Consider the following 25,209-nt stretch of genomic DNA (forward strand, 5'->3'; position numbering starts at 1 on the left):
GTACTCCTGTAACTGCTTGTGTTCTGTCTCCCTGTTTATCTGAGCAAATCATGTGTTATTTTGTGGTTGTTGTCTTATAAACTCCCTCTAGGTGTTAAACTTAACCTCTTCCTTTACTGTTTCTTGTACTGTCTGCTTTTTTTTTTTAATCTCACCATTTTATTTTTTATCAAGATGTTTTTCAGTTCATGCTCAGAATTAGCATTTTCGAGTTCTTTCAGTTTGGATTCCTTTCTCACTTTTGAGTTGCTTTGGATTCATTTGAGCATTTTCTCACAGGTTGTGTGTGTTTGAGTGAAGGTGTTACTGAGAGTGAAGGTGGATGCTGTATCACACTGTTATTTGTTCTCCAAAGATAATGATATGCAGACAGTTGTTTTCTCCATAAATGACTCATTCTATCTCCAGGTCAGTCTTTAAAAAATAGTTGCTTTAATGCAAGCCGAGCTCTCACTGAACTGGACTTGTTGAAAACATTATTACATTTTATTAGTTTTGATTTCTACCTATAGCATCTCTTTGGGCTAAATTTGGATTTGTAAAGTGAACTCCTTAGTTAGCTCACTGTCAGCTGTAACCTACTTTCTTTCCTCTTACTCATGGTTTTGTTTTTTCACTGCTGCATCCCTTCAGTTAACCTGCTTTGACTCTTTGGTGTTAACGGTTGATTTATGTGTGTGAGCGGATGCTGCGGTGCGTCCGATTGCCACCACCACACATTGCATAAATGAGTATAGAATGAGGAAGAGGATGCTGAGCAATTGAGGCCTAAATGTACATGTGTGAGTTTAATTTCCTGATGACTGTAGACCTCATAGACCTGCCTACTATCTATAAAAGGAATGTTTAGAAGAGCATCATCCTAAAGAAAAGTTTGGTTATGACTAGGGACTTAAACATCAGAACCCCCTGAGAGACTGAGAAATTCAGGTTACTGAAAGTGAGTGAATAACACTGTTGCATCTCACCTATTTGTCCTAGTTCTGGTGCACTTGAACAGGACAGATTACTTCCTCCTTCACTATAGTTTGTGACAGGAACAAGACACAGTGTTCAGAGCAGCTAACAATCAGCATTCGCTTTCTGGCTGTACTCTGTAGATACATAAATGGTAAAAAATAAAAGATGTGTGGACACAGCTCAATACAGTAAATTAATGTACATTGACGCAATTTCAGCTGCGTGTGACAAGTTTCTGTTTGTGTGTGTGTGTCAGAATGAGAGAGAGAGGGACAGATAGTGTGAACAAGAGGGTTAATATATGCACATACTGTGGTGGGGCAGGTGACAGTTGACATTGTCTCTGCAGCTCATCTTGTTGACGAGTAGGCACAGACACAGAGGTGCACACAGTAGTCAGAGATGTAGAAATAACAGCCTCAGCTGGTCATATGACATTCAGGGCACAGACTGTGCTGAGGTTTTAGCAGAGGAAGAAAACAATGACATGGACTCACATGGAACTGCTTGCCCTGATGAAACACTTGTCATTGTGCCAGAGAAACAAATGTACAAGATTAAAACAATGGGTTTTTCTGTTATTCTGCAGATTAATATAGAGTGAAATATTAGGAAGAGGTGATGACATAGTCTGTTGTGTGAGTGTTTGTTAAATTAATTATAATAAGAAAAAGTCAAAGGAGGTGAGACTGTCTAGCTGTTTTTAATTGTAAACTTGTTTATATTTCTCCTCATCATTATTTCCTAAGGGGAGTGTGTGGGTGTGTTTTTGTCAACTCCATCACAAGATGCTCCTCGAGTTCTCCTGGATCCTAGCAGCTAGCTTAGTTGCGGCTGATGCCCCGCAACTAAGAAACGCCAGTTTGTTTATGAGAAAACAAATGTCTACCCTCTGTTGAGCCTCTTCTCGCTGCCACACATAACTCTTTATGTCTCAGTTGCTTGTCAGAAGGAGGAAGCCTGCTGATTCTTGATAGTGTTCTGTGCCGAGTCAGATTCAGACCTCAGATGGATATTGAGTGATTTAATAAATAATGACATAGTAGCTTTGTTAAATAACCAAAATAAATAGGCTGACATGTTTAATCGTGTGTGTGTCTCAGAGGTGAGAGAGCAGCTGCTGACATGTGGCAGGATGGGGAGAGTGAAGTTAGAAACACACACATACTACAACTGATCACATTCTCTTACTGGGAGGGCATGGCACCTGGAGATCTGTGCGAGTCAGGATCATCTGGAATTTGTTGGCTTTCTGTATGTGCAAATCTGTGTTTGTACGTATGTGGTGCATGCCGACCCCGTTGAGACACTGCAGTATGCATATGTAAGTGAGCTGCAGTTGTTTAAACTTCTGTGCCTGTGTGTTTCAGAAGTAGATATGAGGGTTGTCTTTACATTCTGTGACATCTGATCTAAAACAGGTGAACCTCTGTTTCCAGTGGAATCCATAGGTGGATGGAAACACAGCAGAGAGAAATCAAAGAGTTTATCTTAGGGTAGTGTGTCCTACTGGACAGTAGATGATGAATGGGGAACAAAAGAGACATGAAAGTAGAAAGGCAAAGAATTGGGGTCCATTTAATTTTGTGGTCTCAGACTAAAAATGTTCAATGATGACAGTGGTTCCAATAGTGTATGATTTGTGTTTCAGCAATTACCAGCAGAACAGCAGCTCTGTAGTATTTCTGTGGCTCAGGAAATGGTGAAAGTAATGAACAAAATGGGGGATGAAACCATTACCGTGGCTTCTAGGGAAGAGTTTTTGTAACAATGTTGGGATGTTATAGTTAAGCTTAACTCCAATAAGTTGTAACAAATGTGCATGCTGTACATGCTTCATGAAACTGAGTCTGAACAGTGGGTCAACTAGTAGGTTAAAAGAAATGAGAAAGTAAGGAAGAGAAGCACATAAATGAAGAACTATAAGAGGGTAGTCATGGAGGATTGAGGGTTAAAGGTCAAACTTCAGCTTTTTCAGCTCAGATGCAATCATTAGGAGACAGCCTAGTATTCCAACTACCATTGGCAGAAGACAGTGAAACACTGAAGGGAGATTAGATGGACAAAACAGATGCATTTTGTATTATAGAGCCTTTGGAGGACAGGTTGTTGGCAGAGAAGGAGGCAAGCGGAGGAGCAGTGGGCAATATCAGGTCAGGAGTTTGAGGGAGGTGAATGTGGAGGGAGTTTGGTGAGAGTAGAAAAATGGGAAACATGGGGAGGAGGAAGGGAGGAAGAAGTGGGAGAGAAAAGACAAAGGAAGTGAAAGGGGGGGAGGAGGGAGGAGGGAGCAGCGAAACTAACAAAAAGAAGAGGGGCTGTGTCTATGTGTATGTGTGTGTGTGTGTGTGTGTGTGACCTTAGGCGTCTAGCTCCACTGGCACTCAAAGACCTTTGAAATTTCTCTCTCAGCAGCAACACAAGGCGGATTAGCCCCCTCCCCTCACACATATACAAGCATACACACAAGCTCTCTGGGCTCCAAGGCTCTTTTTACAAACTATTATTCAATCAATGGCACAAGAGAGAAACTGACCTGAGCTCAGACAGCTTAGCCAAATTAGTATTTTTTTTTTTTTTGTTGACATTTATTGTTATAAGCTCATATGTGCATTTCAAATCAATATTTTATCCAAATTTTATTATTTCTAAATAAATATTGACATTGACTAAATAAATCCTAGCTGAAAATAAATATGGCTCACAGAATCTAATTATAGCCTTGCAGTACTTTGTTGATAGTGATGACCCATTTTAACCGGGTACTGGCCTGATATCCTTCCATGTGTTGGTAACAGCATAGAAGGAAGGAGAAAGGATATTGTTAGAGACACAATATGAAGGGAAGAAGAAGATGACAGAGTATACAAGATATTTAAGACTGATCATTTAAAAAGTGTTGCTTGTTTATGTTGGTTTCCCTGCATTAACATGTACTTATTGTCTCAGCAGTATCTGAATGCATTTATTTATTTTTTTGTAATCTTACAAAGGTTACTCTAAACATTCTTCTGCCTAGTTAACAAGGTCAGATGACAGTATTGGAATTGGTAAAATGTGGTTGGTGAACATGTAAATAATTTGAGTTGTATATATGTATGAAAGAGAGTTAAGGTATTTTACTGAAAGATAAATATTCCCAGATTACCCTTGGGTGCTTAGACTTTCCAGAGGTTCAGATTTCCCTGACAAACCAGCAGTCTGCAGCTGTGTCGACAAAGGCTGCTTCTCACCGGTCATTGATCCTGAAGTTGCTTAGCCACCCCCAAAACACAAACGCAGAGACAACTGGAAGCGAAACAGGATTTGATTCCTGTAAATGTTTTAAATGTTGGCTATGAATAATTCACTCATTTCACTTTTCTTATTAGCAGCTGAGCTATGTGTATGTGCATGTCTGTGTATGGAGTCATCTCCCTGTGGGGGGCATGTGCGTTCACATACTGCAGCTAGTTTTGAGATTGTTAACTTATTCATTCATTAATTATAAAATACTGAAAAGTGGAAATGGTTTTTCAAACTTGCCAGATATTTCATGTGTTTTTAACGGTATAGACAGAGAAACTGTTTGTGGATAATGTAATTTTACAACAAAATCAAACGAAAACCTATAACTAAGTTGGAGGAGGAGTTTGTTTGCTGCTACCAGTCACTTTACAGTTGCTGGCAAATGGGTTGCAGCTTCATGTAGAGTGGCTATTAGTCATCATGATAACATCACTCATAAAGCTGTCGTTCTTCTCTAACTTGCTGTACAATGGGTGTGTCTTAGTAATCTAGCAGTCATCATGGCCAACCAAGTTTGTTTTTTTTGCCATGTAAACTTCAGGAATGAAGAGCATCTGACAAACTTTTTACGAGTTGACATAGTGCAGTTGCCCCTTATAGCTAAAAGTTTTGCACATACAGCATTCCAACATATCAAACTGACACACACTTGCACATAAACAGACACAGAACATTGTGAAGTTCAGATATCTAAAAGCCCCTAAGCATCAGTTGGATTTACTGAATGAGTGATAAAACATCTCTGGGCTGAGATCACTCATTGTAGAGCTCTGAAGTCAGACCATCAGGTAACGCGAGCACATAGGAAGCCTTTTGCGTTCTTTTTCTTTTCTTGTTTATTCCTTTGCACCATTGCTCAGTCTTCCCACTTGCTTTGTCTCTCTCCCTCTCTCTGTGTGGTCCCTGTCATATGTCACTAGCCAGGTGTGAGCAACAAAGAAAGGGAGACAGAGAAGCTGACAGTTCCTCGTGTGCAAACCATCCTCATGCTTCCTTCCATGTTGTGTGAGAGTGTGTACAGCAGAGTTTGCACTAGTGTTAAATAGAAAGGTCTGGACACCCTTTTTTAAGGGTTAGTACTGCTTTCAGTGAGGAGCTGAAATGTCACCCTGTGTGAGTAATGTGTTTAAGTGAGGAGTTAAAGATATTCACTGTCATACACAAAATCCCAATTCTTAAAATGGGCTATGTCCTTGCATAGTCACTCACTCATAGTTCACATACTACATGTAGTCTAGACCTCTCGCCCATGGGAGCAAAGCATTTTATCACACATACATAAATCTCCCTTGATAGCTTTGAGGCCTTAGATATGTGTGCTAAGAGATTAGGTGTGTGTGTGTGATCAGTAAAAAAAATGACTGACCTTTCTCCCTCCTACTCTGTTTATTTAGAAAAAAATGGCAAGAAGCAAGTGTATTCCTGAGCTAGGACTGTATGTGAGTTTCTGTGCTGCAAGTCAGAAAGTAAAAATGCTGAAGTGTTGAGACCTTCTTCTAAATAAAGTCTTCCTCTAATACAGTGTGTGTCAGGGTCACATCAAACAAAATTTACCACAATCTGTGTGCATGTGTTGGGAAGTCGACTTTATGATGATTATAACATGGTTTAATTGCAAGTAGGGAGTGTGTAAGTGTGTTGACTTATGGAAAGGCTGTGTACGTACAGTTAGTGTGTGTGTGTGTGTGTTACAGGGTGAGTTGGGGACAGCGAGTGCATCAGACAGATGTTAGATGACTTGCACAGTGAGACAGTTGGATGTTGACATGGCTCATATTCTGTTTTTCTCTTCTATCTCACATGTTGTCACTTTTTTCTTTCAGTCCTGGCTTTGCTCTTTCCATTCTTTCTATTTGCTCCTCCCTCCCTTTTATCTCCTTCACATATTCCTGCTCTTCTCATTATTTTCTGTTTTTTTTTTTCATCTTAATCCCTCCCTTTCCTCAATTGTCACCAATCTCCTTTCTTCCTTAAATATATATATATATTCTCTTCCTTCAGAGCCATGATTTCAGATGCATTTTAGCCCTGAAATGACAAACCTGATCAGATGGCCAGCTTCTCCTTCCTCAGACTGATGGAAACTACAGCGAGTCTAAACTAAATCTGACAGAAGATACAGTGAAAATGTTAATATTTTCTCCTCTTTGCTCTGACGTCTATACCATATACTACACTTCTGTCTGTAAATGTAAGATGATCTGGATGCTGCTCAGCATTAGTTACCTGGCATCTCTTATTAAATTGGACTAAATGTGAATCAGTTTTAAATGACATTTAACAGACTAGTGAAAAAACAGCAAAAGGCAGATACTATAGTTGCAGACTAGCATCTTTGCTACAAAGAGATCAAAGAGTGGCAGAAGTGTTGAGTGAATGTGCAATAAACTGATGCATATTATAGATTTAGTCTCGAAACTCTCTGTTGTCTGCATCAGCGTAAAGTGACCTGGGATGCACGTTCAGGCTGCTTCTACAACAACTATGTGCCTTTTCTTTCTGTATGTGTTTAGTCTGCATTTGCTTTTGTCTTTGTACTGACTCTGCCCAGACTATTGTGTGTGTGTGTGTGTGTGTGTGTGTGTGTGTGTGTGTGTGTGTGTGTGTGTGTGTGTGTGTGTGTGTGTGTGTGTGTGTGTGTGCGTGCGCGCTCCTTGTTAGCTCCTGTTTCTCCTTTGTCTTCACCTCTTATTCTGTGTGTGGTGTATGTTTTTGGGGAGGGGGCTGATCCCTCCCAGATTCCCCACATTCCAATGATAAGATGTCATTCCTTAGTGGCATGTCTTACAACCCTGAATCACTGCTCCCTATAGATTTACATTTAATGACTTTATCTGATTTTAGCCTCAAAGCAATTTACAATTTTGTGCAACTTTCTAGAAATCACTATACTTGTTCACTTGTTTTTACCTAATGTAGTATAGCTGGTAACTTTTTAGACTTGCTCAAGAAAGCACATTTAAAGCTTGAACTATTTCTAAGTTTAAGTTGTGCCTTAATTTATTTTAAATTAATATTATTTTCTAAAAATAGTCAGTTGTTAGAACTAGTCATAAAAGTGAAACCAACCGATGCTCATGAATAAAAAAATATAGTGATCAGTTTTGGGTTTAACAAGTTCATTTACGCCTGGAAATAGAATTAAAGAACGAGACGGCGAGAACAAAGACTGTATTGACGCACTGTCTCTGTGTGCAACTGTGCATGTGTGTCTGTTTTTTGTTTGTCACTTTGCAGTACTCTGTTTTTCTTTTCTCTCTGTCACTTTCTCTCCTCTTTTGTATCTCTCTCTGTCTCTAGTCTCCTCTCTCACTCTGGTTCTGTCTCTCTCTCCATCCTTCATGACCTCAGCTAAAGCCTCTTGGGAAAAGGCGAGAGAGACAGACAGAAAGAGGGAGCAATGAGAGAGAAGAGATGGGATTTTTCCCTCATTTTTTTTTCTTTCTGTGCTATAAATAGCAGCAGAGTGTCATCTGCTGAACCATAACTAGAGCAGAATGAGTGGGGACTGTGTGTCGCTGAATGTGTCCAAGTGGATATATGTGTGTCGGAGTCTGTTGTGTCTGTGTGGGTTTTGTGCTGCAAAAGAGGTTTATAGAGTTCTGATTTTCTTTAATTGAGAAAGCACATCATCCAGATGAAAATGCCCCAGAGAGAGGATTCTAAGTTCAGCAGAACAGTTTCAAACTCACATAAAAAATCCAGTGACTTTTACATATTTTCTCAGCTTTAGGACATTGCAGTTGTAAAGTGTTTATTTGCTTATTGTTACCAATATATTTAATAGAATGTGCCAAGGAATGGAAGCGATCTAGATTTTTGCCCCATCTTATGGTCCCAAAGAGGGGTATATCACAACAAGACCACTCTCCAATCCTAACCTATCAGAGAGTGCATCTAATGGTTTTACAGGCACCACTAGAAAATCAGCCAAATTCAGGCCATCTTGTTGACTAAGTCACACTAGTATGGTTAACTATACTTAGTGGCACCAGGACAGCTGAAGCCCCATAGTATTTGTAGCATGTTTAGTCAATATATGGTATATATATATCTTTATTTCAAGGGCTGCATCACAGTTTGATTGGCTTGATGTATATTTTGCAGGGTGAACTTGACTTGTCCCGTGTTGCATCCCATAAATCCCTAAAGTTTTAATTTGTTAAAAAAAGGATACATTTTTAACTTCTAATCTTGATTTTCACTTCTATGGTCAGCTGCTGGAGAGTGAGTCAGCTAAGTTAATGGGAACAGCATAAACACACAAAATCACACACTCTGTGGTCAGTGAGGTAGGAAGTTCTCTCTACCAGATTAGGAGACAATCCCTCATAAGCCACAGTCTGTATGATGTAACCACCGCAGAGCAGGGTCACATGGTTTTCAGAGCTCGGTGGTGTTTGAATTGAATGGTAAAAACCCCCTTCTGTCCTTTTTAATACTGTGGTTGGGTGCAACAAAGAACACCTGCATGATATGCATCCGGTACCCACCCATATAATTTGAGTGTCATATCATAAAACAGTGTAGATAGTTTGCCAACTATACCTCTGTGGTATGTTCTGCTTTTAAAGTTCTGCGCCAGAAAATATTTGTAGTTTATCTACCATTTTCAATTCCAGTCACTGGTTCAGGCCAAATCTTCTTCTGTGTTATTATATGCAGTAGTTGTCCTCTGTCACAGTGTCTGTGCCCAGAGTGGTTGTCCAAAAGTTGGGTGGTTTTAAAAAAGTCACTAAGTTCATTTAGTTGATGAGAATCTGGATGGAGGAAGTGTTTATCAGATTCAGCTGAGAGAAGGTTTTATGTTCCCCTGTAGTGGTGTTGCATTTATCTGAGAAATTAGTTTCTGTGATGAGATAAGGCAGGATGTGGGAAAATTGCCTAGTGGACTTATCTCAGAATCAGAAGGTCAAATGTTGGAGACTTGCAGCAGACACCGTGCCCTGTTTAAGTGTCCTTTTAAGGCGAATTCCTTTCTTTACAAAGAGATGACACTCAGTAAGATTTTATTGAGGGAACCTGTTCCAGAGGTCATGCAGCCGAGGTGCAATTTGTTATGTTTGCAGTATGTCCCAAAATATTGTTTTAGCTGTTAAAGCCCTAACACACAAAAGCAATGTCCCACCCGTCTTTCCTGTTCACACAAATGTGTGCATCAACACACACACACCACACAAATTATAACAAAGTAGAGGTAACAGAGAGGTCAGGTCTGTTTGTTTACTGTTGCTCTTTGTGTGTATGTGGATGTGTGAATTGCGTTACGTTGTCTATTCATTGTATCAGAGGTGATAAACTGCTCACCTCCGTTAACCTGTTGTTGACTCGAGCTTAAATACTTAAAAGAAGAGGGCTGCACTCAGGGAGCAAGAGAGACAGATGGATAAAATAGAAAGATGGAAAAAATGCAGAAAGAAAACAACAAGGGAGGAGAAGAAGAAGGTGAGAGAGGAAGAAATAAAAACAGAAGAAAGGCAGAGAGTTATGCTGTTCTTTTGTTTAGCAAGACTGGATCTTTTTTTTTTTTTTTTTGGGCTTACGTCTGTGTTGTGTCTTTCCCTGGGTTTATCTGAGAGCCTCCGTCCATTCTCACTCCATCAATATTTGATCAGAAAAATCTCTTCTACATGTGCTGACTGTGCATGTGTGCAAGTTCCAGCTAATGGGGTTGCATGTAATAAATACAGTGATGCAGCTACAGTAGATTATGATGTAAGTGTAACATTAATGGTGCCACTGCTATAATGCAACAAAGGTCTTTTTTTGTTTGTTTTTTTGTTTTTTCTCTCTTAGCTATTTTTCCAACTAACTGACTAAATGTCAATAGACAGGTTTGTGTCAGGTCTTCAGTCTGTGCAGGTTTGATAATTGATTAAGTGGTAAAATGCATCCATATACAGCTGATGCCCATTAAGCTTTACTGAAGTAGCCCTTTTAAAAAGGAATACAGTACATAGCTTGAACTTGTCTCTCTCTAAAATGAATGAATACAAATGAATTAAAATAAGGCTAAATACTGTAGCTTTGATGGGAACCGATATAGAGTCAGAGAGAGATATATCAGGCAGAGACTGCAAAAATCTTAACGAACACAGGACATAGTGGAACAGACAATAAAATAGCCAGAGATAAGGCATGAGCAGAAGCGACATGGGAGATGAAGGGAGAGACAAGGGCAGAAAGAGTGCCAGACAATTCAGAGAGGCAGAAGTGGCTGATGAACAACAGCCCAGAAAGAGAATGTGATATTCAGAGATAAATGCAGACAGTCGGGGAGATAAAAAGAGATGCAGCCAAAGTCAGAGACACACACACAAACACACAAACAGCACAGTTTCAGACAGAGGGAGAGTAAGTGGGGGTGACGTAGTCAGGGAGGGTGAGACAGAAAGTTAATGGGAAGCTTTAGAAGGTAATGGACTGTAGATCCCCTGTGGTCTGATGGTAGTCCCATTCAACCTGTGTACTTTTAGGCATTGTCTGCTCCATTGTATATTCAGTATCCAGATGCTCCCCAGCCCTGGGGCTTTGCAGAAGAGTGCAGAGCAGCTCACACAACGGACGTCTATGGTAGCACTGTTGTTTAGTTTCTACTTAGAGAGGAAATGACTGACAGGTTAGGTTGGAAGATTTAAAAATATTGCTTTGCTCCATGAATTGAGAGAAAAAAAAAAACTGGTATGTAAATTAATGCCTGGGTTTGTAGATCCTGGTTGTTATTATACTTGTACCTCATATTGATAATGCCTCACTGAGCCTCTTTGTGTGGCTATAAAATTTGTATGTTTGATGTGTGGGAGGCCATGCATGCATAGCCATGTGGCTTTATTTGCAGAAGAACAGGTTAGGGTGTTGATGTTTGAGTGGATGCTGAGAAAGAACAGCTTCTATTTTTCAATGTCATATCATTTCTTTATCATTAAATCTACGAATATTAAAGACAAACGGCTTTTTCTTATATTTGTTAGCTCTGGTAACTAATGAGAGTAGATTATATTTCTAATTTGTTGACAGCTTTTAGAAGTTTGCTGTTAACAGTATTTTACATGCCTTCATGAGACACCAAGAGAAGACAGATACACACTACAATATATACATCAAGAGAAGCAAGTAGAGGTTCCTAAACTTTGCAACGGTGCAGTCTTCAGTTGCTTGTGGCATCAAGCCATACCACAGTCTACAGCACATCCGCACTCTGCGGTTACTGCGTGTGCACACAGACACTCTGCAGAGTATTATTTCCCAGGTAAGAAACATATTTCATATAGTGTGGTCAGCCACTACTCACCTGCTACCTGTTTGTACCTGTATATGTAACCCCGTAGCTAGTAAGTCAACACTGCTGGCAACATGACAGGCTATGACACTGGATAAACATTTGCAGTTCAAATTATTTCCATGATGGAATTGTTTTGGTGAGTAAAGCTACTGAGCCAAGTCAGCTGTTAAATGAAAAATGCTACCAGTCATAATATGATAGTGTTACAAAAGATTTTTGCAGTAAAAGACTGTTTGGCATGCAGTATGTGATTGGCGTTCAGCCTGCGTTTGTTGCAAAACTATTTTGATTAGATAACTGATCTCCTTTTTGTACCTGCAGTATCTGGTTTTGTGTCATGGTAATATTTTGTGGGGTAAATATGTGTTTGCAGCTGTCCTGCATCTTCATTTCTAATGTCGTAAACCAGCGTGTAAAATAACAACATACAATGTTGTTGTTCCCTTTTATCGTTGTGTGTGAATATGCATGCATCAGAACATTGCTTTGTTTGGGGATGGATGATGACTTAAAACAAACTGGAATTTCTAGTATCTTCTAGCACTTTTAAGGTTTTCACTCTAAACTCATTTTTTGTTGAACCAGCAAATCTGCTGTGGCTACAGTGGTGGGGAATGTCCTTAATTAGCCCAAACATTAGCTCAGTTTCAGCTCACTAGCTTCAAGTACGCCAGTGGGAGAATGGGAAGAAGTAGATAAAAAAGAAAAGGGCAAATAGGTGAAATCGCGGCGGGGAACTGGGGAAGGGTACAGTACATGTTCTCAACACTTTTGAGTCTGTTTTCAGCATCTGTTAGTTTGTGGACACTTGCATATCCCACACTAGGTGTGTACCTCCTTGACCACTGATTACTGAGAAGTCCATCTATGTAGTTTGGTTAAATATTAGGCAATAGTGAAACGTGTGTGTGTGTGTGTTTGCTGGAGAGTGGAAATGAGCACGTAACTTCACTAGAAGAATGGCTGTAACTCATACTGTGACTGTAAACTCTGTTATCATCTTCTGTCTCAACATGTCTGATTTAACTGATTATTTTGATCGCGCTAACTCATCTTTGCTCTGAGGTTTTTCTAAGTTTTCCAGTTCGATTTATTTAGGATGAAGACACCCTTCTTACATTTTATAAAATTATATATAGTTTCTTTCCTGTTTTGTCCTCGTCATAAAACAGGTTCTGCCAGCGAGTATTTCCGCTTCGTTAATAAAACCAAATGAGCGATAGTTACTTGCTTCTTCTTTTATCCTGTGTTTTATATAAGAATAAATAGTATGCAGACATGCATACACACCTGCTTTTGTTAGGGGGAGTTAGGCAACCTTTAGCACAATTTGTGAAGACTAATGCAACATTTGTGTATGAATGGGTGTGTGAAGATGTTTTGTTGATGTGTGCTCATGAATGTGAGGTGTGCATGCATGGATAACCTATCGCATCATGTTTGCAAAATGGAAGTTGAATGGAAAACACTGCACTGCTTCTCTGCTCTAAAGCATAAAAACTAACCACAAGTCTTAAGTTTACAAGTTAAAAAAACAAAATAAGGGTGTGATGGACCAAATACTTTAATCTTAAATTAAGATGAGCACATCTAAATTCAGCGTCACCTTGTTTCATTCAGTCAGCTTGAATCCGGCCTGACTGAACCCTGTTTGAGAAATACGCAACTTCTGATGCATGTTCTTTGTTGGCAGCCTTTTCCCACTGACTCAGCCCTGAGACAGGTATATACACCTGTCTGAGGAGGCTTTTCATGCAGTTCTCAGGAACAAGCTGCATATTAAGATGTTTATCATTGCCATTTTTTTATTGCTTTTTCATTGCAGTATCTGTCTTTCTTTTACTTGTGATTTGTCATCACATTCATCCTCCAGACGACCGCAGTTTGACCCCGGTATTTTCTCAGTCTGGTGGTCTGGTCATTCATCCATCTCTTTATTTGTCTCTCTCCAGTTCTACAACCACTCTTTTTTGTCTCTGCTGGCTGCTAATCTCGCTCCTTTTCACAGTTCTGATTTCACCACTTTTCTATTTTTGTTTTTATATTTATTTTGTGCTTTTCTTCAGTCCTTTACTACCCTTCCTGTTGTATGTTGTTGTGTTCTTTGTGACTGAACTTGTCTTCCTTGTTTCTATCTTTTTGCTCCCCCCTCTCTTTCTTTCTGTCTATAAATAGCAGTCTTGTGGGCTGGAGGTGTTAGCAACAGCAGTGCATGATTCATATTTTCAGCTCTGCCTTTTTTTACTTACCTTCCCCAGTCTTCTCGCCAAGCTCTCCTCTCCTCTCATAAAGGCATCTGGATCATATTGAAGTTACTTTCACCCCAGTAAAGTTTGTGTGAATGTGCTCCTTGAATAGAGGCCATGAACAATCATGACACCCATTCATCAAACATATCTTTTTCTTTAAACCCCCAGATAACCTTCGACTGCACTCACACAACAACATAGTGTTTGGAGACCTTAAATTGGTCCTAAGTGTGTTGTCCTTGGCTCATGTTTGTGTGAGGCATTTGTGCAGTATTTTTAGGCTGTCATACAAACTTTATGTTAGAGATATTACAAAAAACTGAAAAGAATAAATGTTCTATGTGTGAACATCCTGAGACATAATAAGAAAACGGAGGAGAGGAGCTTAGGTAAAAAGTTGGCCGGAGTGTACAGGCAACTACTCTGTCCACACTGTAAGAGCAGTAGTGTTATTAAAATAGACCCTTAAGTATGTAAACCAAAGATTGTCTGTGGCACTCTCCAGCTGGTATTTTCTGCCTGCTGACTACTGCTAACACTTTTTCCATTATTTAACCATTTCCATGTTTCAGATGTTTATTTGCCCAATAAAAGACTGAGAAATCACCAGCAAGGAAGCTACTGCTTGCATTTGTGGAGCATAAAATTAAAATTTGGTTATCTGGCTTTTGCTTAAAATATGCCAGTTAGTTATCAATGTTCACTTAAACATTTTCACTTAAAAGACTCCTCAGTCTCCCTCACATCTTCTCGGCAGTATAGTTAATTATATTTTTTTAACATCATGAACATTTCTTGTGTGATGACTTTGGCTGTTATTGTAGTAAGTTTATATTTGCCCTGCAGGCTGCCTGACGTCATGAGCCATGGAATAAATTCTCATATTAGCAGATTAGGACAAATACAGGTGCCTTTCACAGTGACTGAAGATACTAAAGGAAACTCACACATACATGTTTTCAATTCTTGGCGAATACACATGCACTTCTGTAATTGTACCTAAGTATGCAGTTAAATACATGTGCAAACAGAGTATGGTAAGCAGATGGGCAACCACCCATGTCATTCACACACTGACATTCTTGCAAACACACGTACACAAAGAGAAGGATTGAGGGTCTATTGAATAGAAGAGATTAAGGTCAGATCTGGGGTCAGTGTTTGGGTCACTTAAGGGGTCCATTGGGGAAGAACTTCTGAATGATGATGGATTAGGTGAGACAGATAGGAGGAGGAGGACAAGGAAAAATAGAAGAAAACCCAACCAACACATTAAATATGTTTGCTCTCTTTTGTGTGTGTGTGTGTGTGTGTGTGTGTGTGTGTGTGTGTGTGTGTGTGTGCGTGCACAACGCTCACACACTTCATCACTGTTTGGCCTCATGGTGAGACAGTTTGGTTTTCAGTGTGGAAACATTAAATCCCCAGTAACTTTTAGCTTCCATTATTAGCTGCTTGCCCTTTTTTTTAATTTTTTTTATTTTATTTTATTGAGTGTTAGAACGATCTCATACTCAAACACAGCAAAGAAGCTAATGTCTAGCTGTGTGTTGTACATACTGTACATGATGCCCTTGGGTTGATGTTAATTGAACATATTTATATTACCTGTAGCTTTAACTTTTGTTGTCACGGTGAGCTCGCCACACTGACAGTTATTGGCAGGTACAATGGTTGTTTGTTTTGCCAATTGGTTTCTGTGTTATAGTCAGTTATTCAAGAGATTGACAGTGGATGGCTTCCAGTTTATTCAGACTTGAGCAATCCTGCCTGAAGCTTAGGCTTTATGACAATTGATATAGATTTAGATAGTGGATAGTGGATCTAACAGTAGCACCTGTCAGTGAACCATATCAATGCATCACATTACATTGTGAAAGATTTAAGCAGATTAATAACTTACCTTGTCCATCTAGCAAGTTTGTGGTAGGAAAAGTAAGTTTTAGTAAAAACTTTAAAAGAGTCTGCATTTCTAAATGTTCCTCATCTGGGGGAGAGTGTAGCTAGAAATGAAAGATTTTTACTACAGGTCAGGTTTTGTATTCTCTGCTCAGCAGGTGAACCATGTCAGAGGGTGGGTGGTCAAACAACAAAGTAGGACTGCTGTAGTTTTAAGTTTGATTCTTTGCTCTCATGATACAGTAAGTGTCTCATGAAGAGAGACCCATTTGAGAGCTGCAGCCAGGGATAAATAGTCCTGCTCTGGCATAATATTTCCTTAACTGCCAGTGAAGTAACTTTCAGAAAATAACTGTGTGTGTGTTTTTACATTTTTATCGTTGAAATTACTGATTCACTCTGGATTTCCAACCACAACATTCATATGTGCTGACGCTGCTGTATGTGTTGGCACAGCACTTAGTATGGCCAGGTAGGGCAGCCTTTTGAAGTTGTTGTGCTGATGGATCATATCACAGTACGTGGACGTCTGTATCTTGGGCTTTGCACCTGAATGAATCTGGACCACTGCCAATCTCCACATAGAGTGTATGAGCTTCCAGAAGCCGTTTGAACAGGCAGCCAGTTACAGTGAAGCGGCCTTATCAAAAACCAAATGTATTCATCAATGCAAACATCCTGCTAGAGCTGCACAACCTTTAGCTTTGCACCCACACACACGTGCTGTGTGTGAGCTCATCATGTATGTCTGCAACATACAGTGTATGTTTACCTCATACTCTGTTTCTGCCTCGCTCTCCAACTTTCTTACTTAATTCTTACTAGAGCTCTGTTTTTCTGACCTCTCATAAACCTCCAGCAGCATGATGTAACATGTGTGTATGTGTACTTGTGCTTTGGTGTGTTTTTATCTTGGCCAGAAAGCCTACTGGAACCATTTCTATTGACATTGCCTTGTCTTCCCCCCCCCCCCTTTTCTGTGCCTGCCTCTACCCCTCTCTTTTGATTTTAGATTTATCTTTACCATCCATTTTTGTGTGTGTGTGTGTGTGTGTGTGTGTGTGTGTGTGTGTGTGTGTGTGTGTGTGTGTGTGTGTGTGTGTGTGTGTGTGTGTGTGTGTGTGTGTGTGTGTGTGTGTGTGTGTGTGTGTGTGTGTGTGTGTGTGTGTGTGTGTGTGAGAAGAGGAATATTCCTGTGAATAAATCTGGTGTCCTTTTCTGTTGCACATGTTCTCATAGTTATGCTGCCAGCTGTTCAGCGTGACTGCAATGCAACAGTTAAGTTAAAGGTTCTTTGTCATATGTTAGGATTTGTTAGCCCATTACGTACTCAGATAGAAATTCAAACATCTTACCTTCAGGCAGGTGCTACTGTCTTCTTCTTTGGTGATCTTTATATCACCTTATACTTCAGTGTATGAATATTTTAAGCACCAATTGTGTTAACCTCAGCTTGGAAAGCATGTCATCTCTCATTGTTCCAAAGAAAGAAAGTTGGACATCTTTTGTACTGTACCACATTCAGGTGTAAAACTGGTTATAGGCACAAAGCTTTTTTTTTTTTTTTTTTTTTTTTTTAAAGAGTTTCTGAGTGTGTGTGTGTGTGCGCACTCCTACCTTTGTTAGTTTGTACACTGTACCTTACAGTTGTATGTCTGCATGTGTGGTGATAGATCAGCTCTTGTACAACGTTTTGTAAAGCCAACTGTGACCAGATGTACTTTGTGATTAATTATAGTGTTTTCTTTCAATGGCGACAGACCTGTACAGTACAGTACACTATAGTATTATAATTACAAAAGTCTGCCAACCATTAGAGCCAAGCAGAGGCAGGTTCAACAACAAACTGTTGTTTCTAAAGCTTTAGATCAGGACACAAAATGGGTTAAAGGTGGAACTTTTTGGAAAACGATAGTTGTAAATGCTTACATTTAGATAACCTTAGTCCGTAGGTGATTTTTCTTTTTTTTTTTTTAATATATATATTTTTTAATTTTTTAAATATAATTTAAAAACTGTGTAGTTAATCTGGGGGTCTGGTGGAAGAAACCTTCAGCAGCTATTTAAAAGGGACAAACCTTTCTACCTTAAAAAAGAAGTTAATTTAGTGCCTTTTATGTTTTAAACAATGTTAGCAGGGCTTAGTCTGAACAGAGGTAAAATGATCGAATTGGACTGTCACTTTATGAATAAACCTTTTAACTTTCTCCTTTATAAAAGTGTCTTTGTTAAAAGTTTTAATCAAGGCTTATGGTTAATTTTGGTATAGTAGTTTGCTTGGGGGAAAAAGGTTGCTGCATTGTGTGTGAATTGGTGTAGTCGCCTCATTAGAAGCCTTGTTGTCATTATTACACTTATCTTTCCTGAGAATGAGACTCATTATGAAGTTATACAATTCTGCTTTTGTCTCTATTGACAGCTCATTATCTGCACTGTCCCACCTCCTGTCGTTTCTCCTCCTTTCAGCCCTCTTCTCCTCACATCATGTCTTTTAGCATGTCCTCTCTTACCTCCTTTCTTCAGCTTTGTTTCTCCTTCCATCTGATCACCCATTAACATCCATCGGACTCCTTCCTTCCTCTCATCTGCCTTTCCTCACCTCGTCTCTACCCCCCCCAGCTTTTATCCTCTCCTATTTTTAGTTTTTAAAATTTTGATCCTCTTTTTATGCAGCTCTCAAATCTTACTCCTTACCTTATCTCTTTACAATTTCTAGCTGCTGTTCCTTCCCTTTTTTTCTTACCTTACCTATCAGTTGAGGATAAGAGCTAACAGTTCAGCAAAACGAAATCTAAACTGGGTTAACTGTTTTCATCCAGCGCCATCATATCTCCTGTTCTGTCCTGAATGCTTGTGAAGCAGTGATTCTCCTCGACTGAGGCAGTGTGTGATTGTAGTTGCTGTAAGCATTAGACAGACTCAGTCCTTGTGACATTGACATCTCAGTCTCTCAGCAGGGCATTACTGAGACAGACAGGCACCTCTGCAGTAACCCTACACCATGGGTGTTTTTGTGTGCGCACATGATGTTCTCACAGTTATTGCATCACTGTGTCATATAATCCAATCTCCATTTCTGCCTCCCTCATCTTTTCTAGTCTCCTCTGTCTCCACTTAAATCAGCTATAGCTTGCACAGCTGTTTTTGAATTTAGCTGTTAATTTTATTTGTCTGCTTATCTTTAATTTTCTATAAAATGCTATAATTTAGAATAGTATTACTGTTTTGTCTGTTATATGGTGAGAATGAATAGGTATTTTATGGAACATTTCTGTATTGTGTGCCGTCCTGACAGGAAAGACATCAGAGGACAAATATGCCCATTTCCTCTTCCTCTAACCTCACTTCCATTCTCACTTCTGCTCTCCCCCGTTCTTGCTTCCAACCCCATTTTTGTCGGTCACATGTTTGCAGTATCTGCATCTGCATATACTACATAAACAGCTCTGCATTTATTGTCGCCTCCACAGTCAAAACAAAAGTAATTAAAAAAAAAAAAAAAAAAAATCTGTCATGTGTTAGTCCATGCTAATGTAGATGATACAGATAATAACCAATATATATTTAACATTTCTGTTTGAATCACTTGTGGATATGTGTGTCTAAGAGTGCAACACAGACAAAAGTATGAGAAAGTCTAGTGTAATGTCTTGTAACAGTGTGCACTTTGGCAGTAATGGACTCTCATCTGGAACAAATTAACCCCAAAACCTGCTTTTGGCTGCTAACATTTCTGGAGGCCTTCCAGTGGTCTGTCACAGATTACTTCGGTCTCAGGCGCATGGCTCTGTTGGTAGCCTGTATCTGTTTAACTTCTCTGGTTACCCTGTCAGAGTTGGAGCCTAAATCAGTTCCTTTCCTTGGTGTCAACTAACCAGCTGCTGAGGAAATATAGGCCACTGCAAGGGGAAGAAAAGGGCAAAGAGAAAAGCAAAAAATCTGAGGGGGACATATAGGAAGGAGGAAAATTGATTGGAAACTTAGCAGTTTAATGTTTTGACTTTTTTCTTTCTCTCTTAAAGCTTTCCTCTTGTCTCCTTCCCTCTCTTCACTCTCTCCTTCTCTCTTGACATAAACTAATCCAGCTTTTATGTTTGTTGTGGAGATAGAAGTTGTGGAGTGGTGCGTCTGTGTATTTGCATGCACAGAGGTTTGTACAGTTTGCATTTCATACATTTCTGTGCACTTGTGTGTGTGTGTGTGTGTGTGTGTGTGTGTGTGTGTGTGTGTGTGTGTGTGTGTGTGTGTGTGTGTGTGTGTGTGTGTGTGTGTGTGTGTGTGTGTGCCTTCAGGGTTTCTGTTGAGCTTGCAGGACTTAGAAACAACACCATGGCACGAGCACGCAATACTCACATCACTGGCACACAGTAGTGTGTAGTGTTGCACTGTGCACATACAGACAGTTTGTTAGCTTCACTAATGTTGTTGTTAGGCTGACAGAGCATAGATATTGAGAGCTTTAAATATACAACACACACTTTTAATTTCTTGCTTTTGATTTTGATTGTTAGTTTTTTTTCTCCAAAACTTTAGTTTAACTTGTAGCTGAAACTCATGGGATGCCTGGAGCTGCTGATGCTCTGTAAAGTGAAACCTGAGAAGTGCTTAAGTTTAGCTTGGGCATTGATAGTGGAGGTGTCAAGGGATATTCCTTGCATAATATGTAACTGTTACCTGGAACAATCCTCAGCCTTTCGCTAACACTTTTGTTAGATCATCACTTAGCGAAACAGTCAGGACCTCAAAGTAAGACGTCATTCGCACTCTGTGGAATCCAGGGACACATGCACACAGATACAACATAACAATACGCAGGCATGGACATGTAATGCTTCTTGGTAATGAACTCCGGCCTGTAGCATCTGTTAGTATTTTAGTAGGCTTTAGTAGAAGTAGTATTTTACCATTATCTTTTAGTTTCTTTAACACCATACAGACTGTTTTGTTGTTTTTCTTTTGGCTTTCAGATGCAGTGGTAGATTTAAAGCTCTGGGCAGTAGACACCGAAATGGATCAGGTTCATCAACAATATCGGTCTCTGTGAATTTACTGTTTATGATGTGTTAACAGATAGGCAGGTGGTCATATGCTATGTTAAGACTGCAACCGTTAGCAAGCGAAAAAAAAAACACACACACATCTATGTAAAGTGTGATGCGTTTAGCTACTGTTGCACACTGAAAAACAACCACTTAATACAAACTTGACTTACCAGCTTGACACACACACACATGCTTCAGCAGCACAGTGTGGCCTCCCCTGCAAAAAGGGTCAAATCGCTAAAAGATCAAAGACTTTTTAGTCCCTGCAAGGCAATGAGGATTGCTGATATATGATAGCCATTACATTTTAAAGTCTTAGGTTTCAAATTAATCTTCATTATAGTTCAAGGGCCCTTTTACTGCCCAATCAATCACACAAAAGATACAGATACAAAAAATATTTTTTTTACAGGGTGCCACTAATTTTTTAAAACTTTTAAGAGGAAAATTACTTTGGGTCTTTGGGAATTTTTTACTGAATCCCAGACTTTGATTTCAGACTCCTTTTTAATTTACTCCTAATAATCTTCCTGCAGTACTAAATAAATAATCAAATGTGTCCACTGGTAACCTTGTGACTGTAAAACTTTGGATCTCTGTTTTTTTTCATGTGATTTCATTGGCTCTTTGTTTCCTGTGTGAGCAACAAAGGAGGTCATTGTTTGTTGCTAATCATTTCAATCAAAACCACAATCAGTGAATAGAGCTTTATTAGGGTCCTGGATACTGGAACAGGTTTGCTCCAGGATTTGGCCATTAGATTATTAGCTTTGGAATGAGAGACAGTGTCTTATAACTTGAAGGTCACAGGTTCAAATACAGGCTGTTGGGTCATTTACATGCCAACTTTGATTATTTGAACCCTTATTGTCAACATTTTTGCTCATTAGCTCCCAATATAGGATTATTCCAGGTATAATGTGATCCTTTGCACATGGCCTGTTGTTCTGTTAAAGATTAACACTTGTTAAGGATTAACACTCCACTCATTATCCTTAGATTTCCTGTCATTACCCTTGGATCAAGACAACTATATCAAGTAGCTGAGCTCTAGGGTGTGATATGAATTGGAGACCATATGTAAAATGCATCCTGCGCGGTGACTGTGTGTGCCTAATATTGCTCACTATGTATTCCTGGACAATCCCATAATTACAAAAGAGCTAAAAAGCAATAAAATAAGTTGATATGGAGCAGAGGGGAGAGTGGTAAGGTGAGGGATGATGGACAGAGCAGAGGGTAGTGACTGCACTGGTGCATGGTTTGTGTGTTTGTGTGTGTGTTGCACAGAGAGATGGGACAATAGGGTGTGCAGTGAGTGGCAGGCAGAGATGGTGCCTATTGTTAACATGAGTACGCATGTCCACACATGTTTTCATCCTCGAGTCTGAGTCCCCCAGAATGTGAGTACCGGTAATACCAGACACACATATACAGGGCTTGTTATTGAATCCACCCTGATAAGTGTGCTTGTTTGTAGTGACTGTTACAATTAAGACAAAACAATCAATAGACGATGACTCACATTAGGTCACAATTTTCTGAAAATGTCTTTGCTTTCACTCACAAAAGTAAAACAAAACATTATATTACATCGATAACCATGTATCTAAAAAACATATAGAAGAAAACCTGTAGTGTCTGCATCTCCACACATTTTGCACTGACTTTCTACCACAACTAGCTCAGATTACAGTTCACACACGTGTAAAAAGGCACATGGCTTTTGTTGCTGCAATATGCACAGTGATGATTGATGGGAAACCAAAAACCACCTAAATAAGATGAAAGAAGCAGAGAGGGTGGGATGTGGTGGTGAGGTACTTGTGCAAATAAATCAGACAAAAAGAAAGAAAAAGCAAACACATTGGAGAAGGAGGATGTGAACAAGCAAACTCTTATCTTAGCCTTTCCTTAGTTTTTTGGAGCACAGTGCCAAAATGTCTGTTTTAAAAGTAGAAAATAACTCACGATTTTCTCTCCTCTGACTTTTATTGGAACATATTTATCCTCTTTTCAGTCATTCTTATTCATAACAGCTGCTGTCTCTCTCATATGCTGGCTAACCGTAACACGCTGTGGTTAAAGCTGTTGGAGACTTTTTGGTTTGTGTGTGCAGGTGAAACATACATTTGTCTTCATGTGGACATGTTTCCTACTGTAGGTGTGTGTGTGTGTGTGTGTGTGTGTGTGTGTGTGTGTGTGTGTGTGTGTGTGTGTGTGTGTGTGTGTGTGTGTGTGTGTGTGTGTGTGTGTGTGTGTGTGTGTGTGTGTGTGTGTGTGTGTGTGTGTGTTGTAGTGGGTTTGTGGTTCTTTACAGGAGTGTGGTGGGTCTGAGAGACAATTCACATTAACGGAGAAGGTTGAGCCTTTTAATGCATTTGGAAAAACGCACACACACACACACACACACACAAACAGGCCTCCCAGGAGGCCCTATTCACCGTCACTGTAGGTCTTCATTTTATAGAAACAAATCAGCTCATTTGCTGAACCAAGAGGCTTAATGTAATGAAGATTTACAGGTTCTGAACAGAACAGAACTGGGTCAACAGCACATTCTCGAGCAACCAGGGTAAAAAGTTTATAGTTTAGTTAAGCTCCCACAAAGAGCTACATGGCAACAAAGGGTGCTGCAAGTTGTTCTGTGTTGGAATGATGATTTTCAGGGAAAACTATTAGCTCATGCTTGGTTCCAGGAAAAATATAATAAAATTTTTTAATGTAGCAACATTTGTCAAAGTATTTGCGGCTAGTTTCATTAGTATCCCTCTCATACCCCTAACTGTATTGTTCACATGGATGGAGTTAGTTCATCATCTGGTTTTAATCCAAATAATCTAAATGCTTTCAGCAATAAAACCTTTTTATAAACAGGCTTTAAGAAGTGATTTTCATCAGTATATATGACCCAAAACAGACTTTGCTACTTTGGTCTTCACTGTAGTTTTTGGCAAATGGCCTGTGTTAGGTTTTCTTAACTTGGTTTTGATTTTGGTCACATGGGTGCATGTTGAACATTTATATGGGTGTAAAGCTTGACATGCTGCATTACTCCGAGACATACAAGATGAATGGTATCATTCAAGTAAATAACAATCAGATGTGAAAACTTCCTGTGTAAAGTTTAATTGGCTAACTTTATTGCTATAATTATGTATCTAAACTCTAAAGCTGGAGATTTAACTATTACTATTAAGCTATTACTCCCCTAGAATATATCACTTTTGCTGGGATTTAAGTGTAGAAGCAGAAGTGCTGATAACCTCAGTTTTCATCTGAGTGGGAGAGTCAGACCACTTTTGTTGAGCTGACCTGAAGTTATTCCTGCTGACATGGAAGGAAAATCCATTTCATGCTGCCATTTCTGCAAGTTGTTTTGGGGAACTGTTCATCAAGGCAAGCTTCTGCACGTAATGCTTCATCTGTTGGATCCTGTTCTGCAATCAGCCTGCTACTCTTATTTGAGAAGCAGTTTGTACATCTACAGTAATTAGGTCCCTTGTTGAACCATTAAAATTGTTTTTTTAACAGTTTTTCCACTTATGTTTATTTAATCTTAAAAATTCGGCACACAATTGAAGTGTAACCGTAACAGGTTTGACTCCATTCAAAAACTGACTGGGTGTAGGAAACAGTAAAATTTTTGTATCATTTTGGAAATTTACCAGAGAGTCACACAGAACCATTTTCCCCCTTTCTTCCCTTATGGATTTTTTTTGTCCCTTATGTAAACAAATCAAAATTACTCTTATATAATTGAAAGCCTGAGAAAAAGATCATATATAATTGTTTTTCCTAAATTTAGCCTTCCACTGTTCCCAGGAGAGATGAAGCACTTTGGACAATATCCTGTAAGTTTGGTACCCAGAAACTTTAAAGACCTTTCCTAATGGGATGATATTTGTCAGTATGCTTGGGTGACAGTTTTACATGTCAGTGCCTAATGTTTCTGTCACTTGTAGTCTCCTCTGGTGTGAGCTCCATCCATCTGGTACTGTGAGTGTGGCTCACGTGCTGGGGTGAAACAGACCAGAGAGACCGGAGCAGATGATCGGAGAGTGTTAAAGCACAGTGGGATGTCCAGACTGGATGAGTTGATGAGAGGGTATCAGCTTTCAGCCTCGCTGCAGGAAGCTGCATAATGCCGTAACACTGCAGATTCTGTTTCTGCCCGGCTGTCTGGTTGTCTGGCTGAATGTGGGTGTATGTATGTGCTTTTATGTGTTCATGTGTGTCATCACTTAGCAGTTAGAGACGCAGACATACTTAGAACTGTCACTTTCATAGGGATGTATAGGAGGCTTCTTTCAAGAATTCAGACAAGAGGAAGATACAGAGAAAGCCATGGCGAAAAACAGTGTGTGCAAGTGTCAGATAAAAGGCTGAAGATTTCAGTGTACAGCCCTGTCTTACTTAGCTGTGTGTTTTCATGAGCCTGTGTGCTTGAGAGAGAGAGTGAGGCTTGGATAGAGAGCGCAAGGGTATT

At 39.5% G+C, this 25,209-nt stretch overlaps 1 protein-coding gene across 1 annotated transcript in view; it reads left to right on the forward strand.

Annotated features, from left to right (window-relative positions):
* The window catches only part of wnk1b (WNK lysine deficient protein kinase 1b), a 76,945-nt gene that overhangs the window by 4,909 nt on the left and 46,827 nt on the right, over positions 1 to 25,209 (forward strand). The window lies entirely within an intron of this gene.

Source organism: Mastacembelus armatus, chromosome 23 (assembly GCF_900324485.2).
Source record: "Mastacembelus armatus chromosome 23, fMasArm1.2, whole genome shotgun sequence".
Lineage (NCBI taxonomy): Eukaryota > Metazoa > Chordata > Actinopteri > Synbranchiformes > Mastacembelidae > Mastacembelus > Mastacembelus armatus.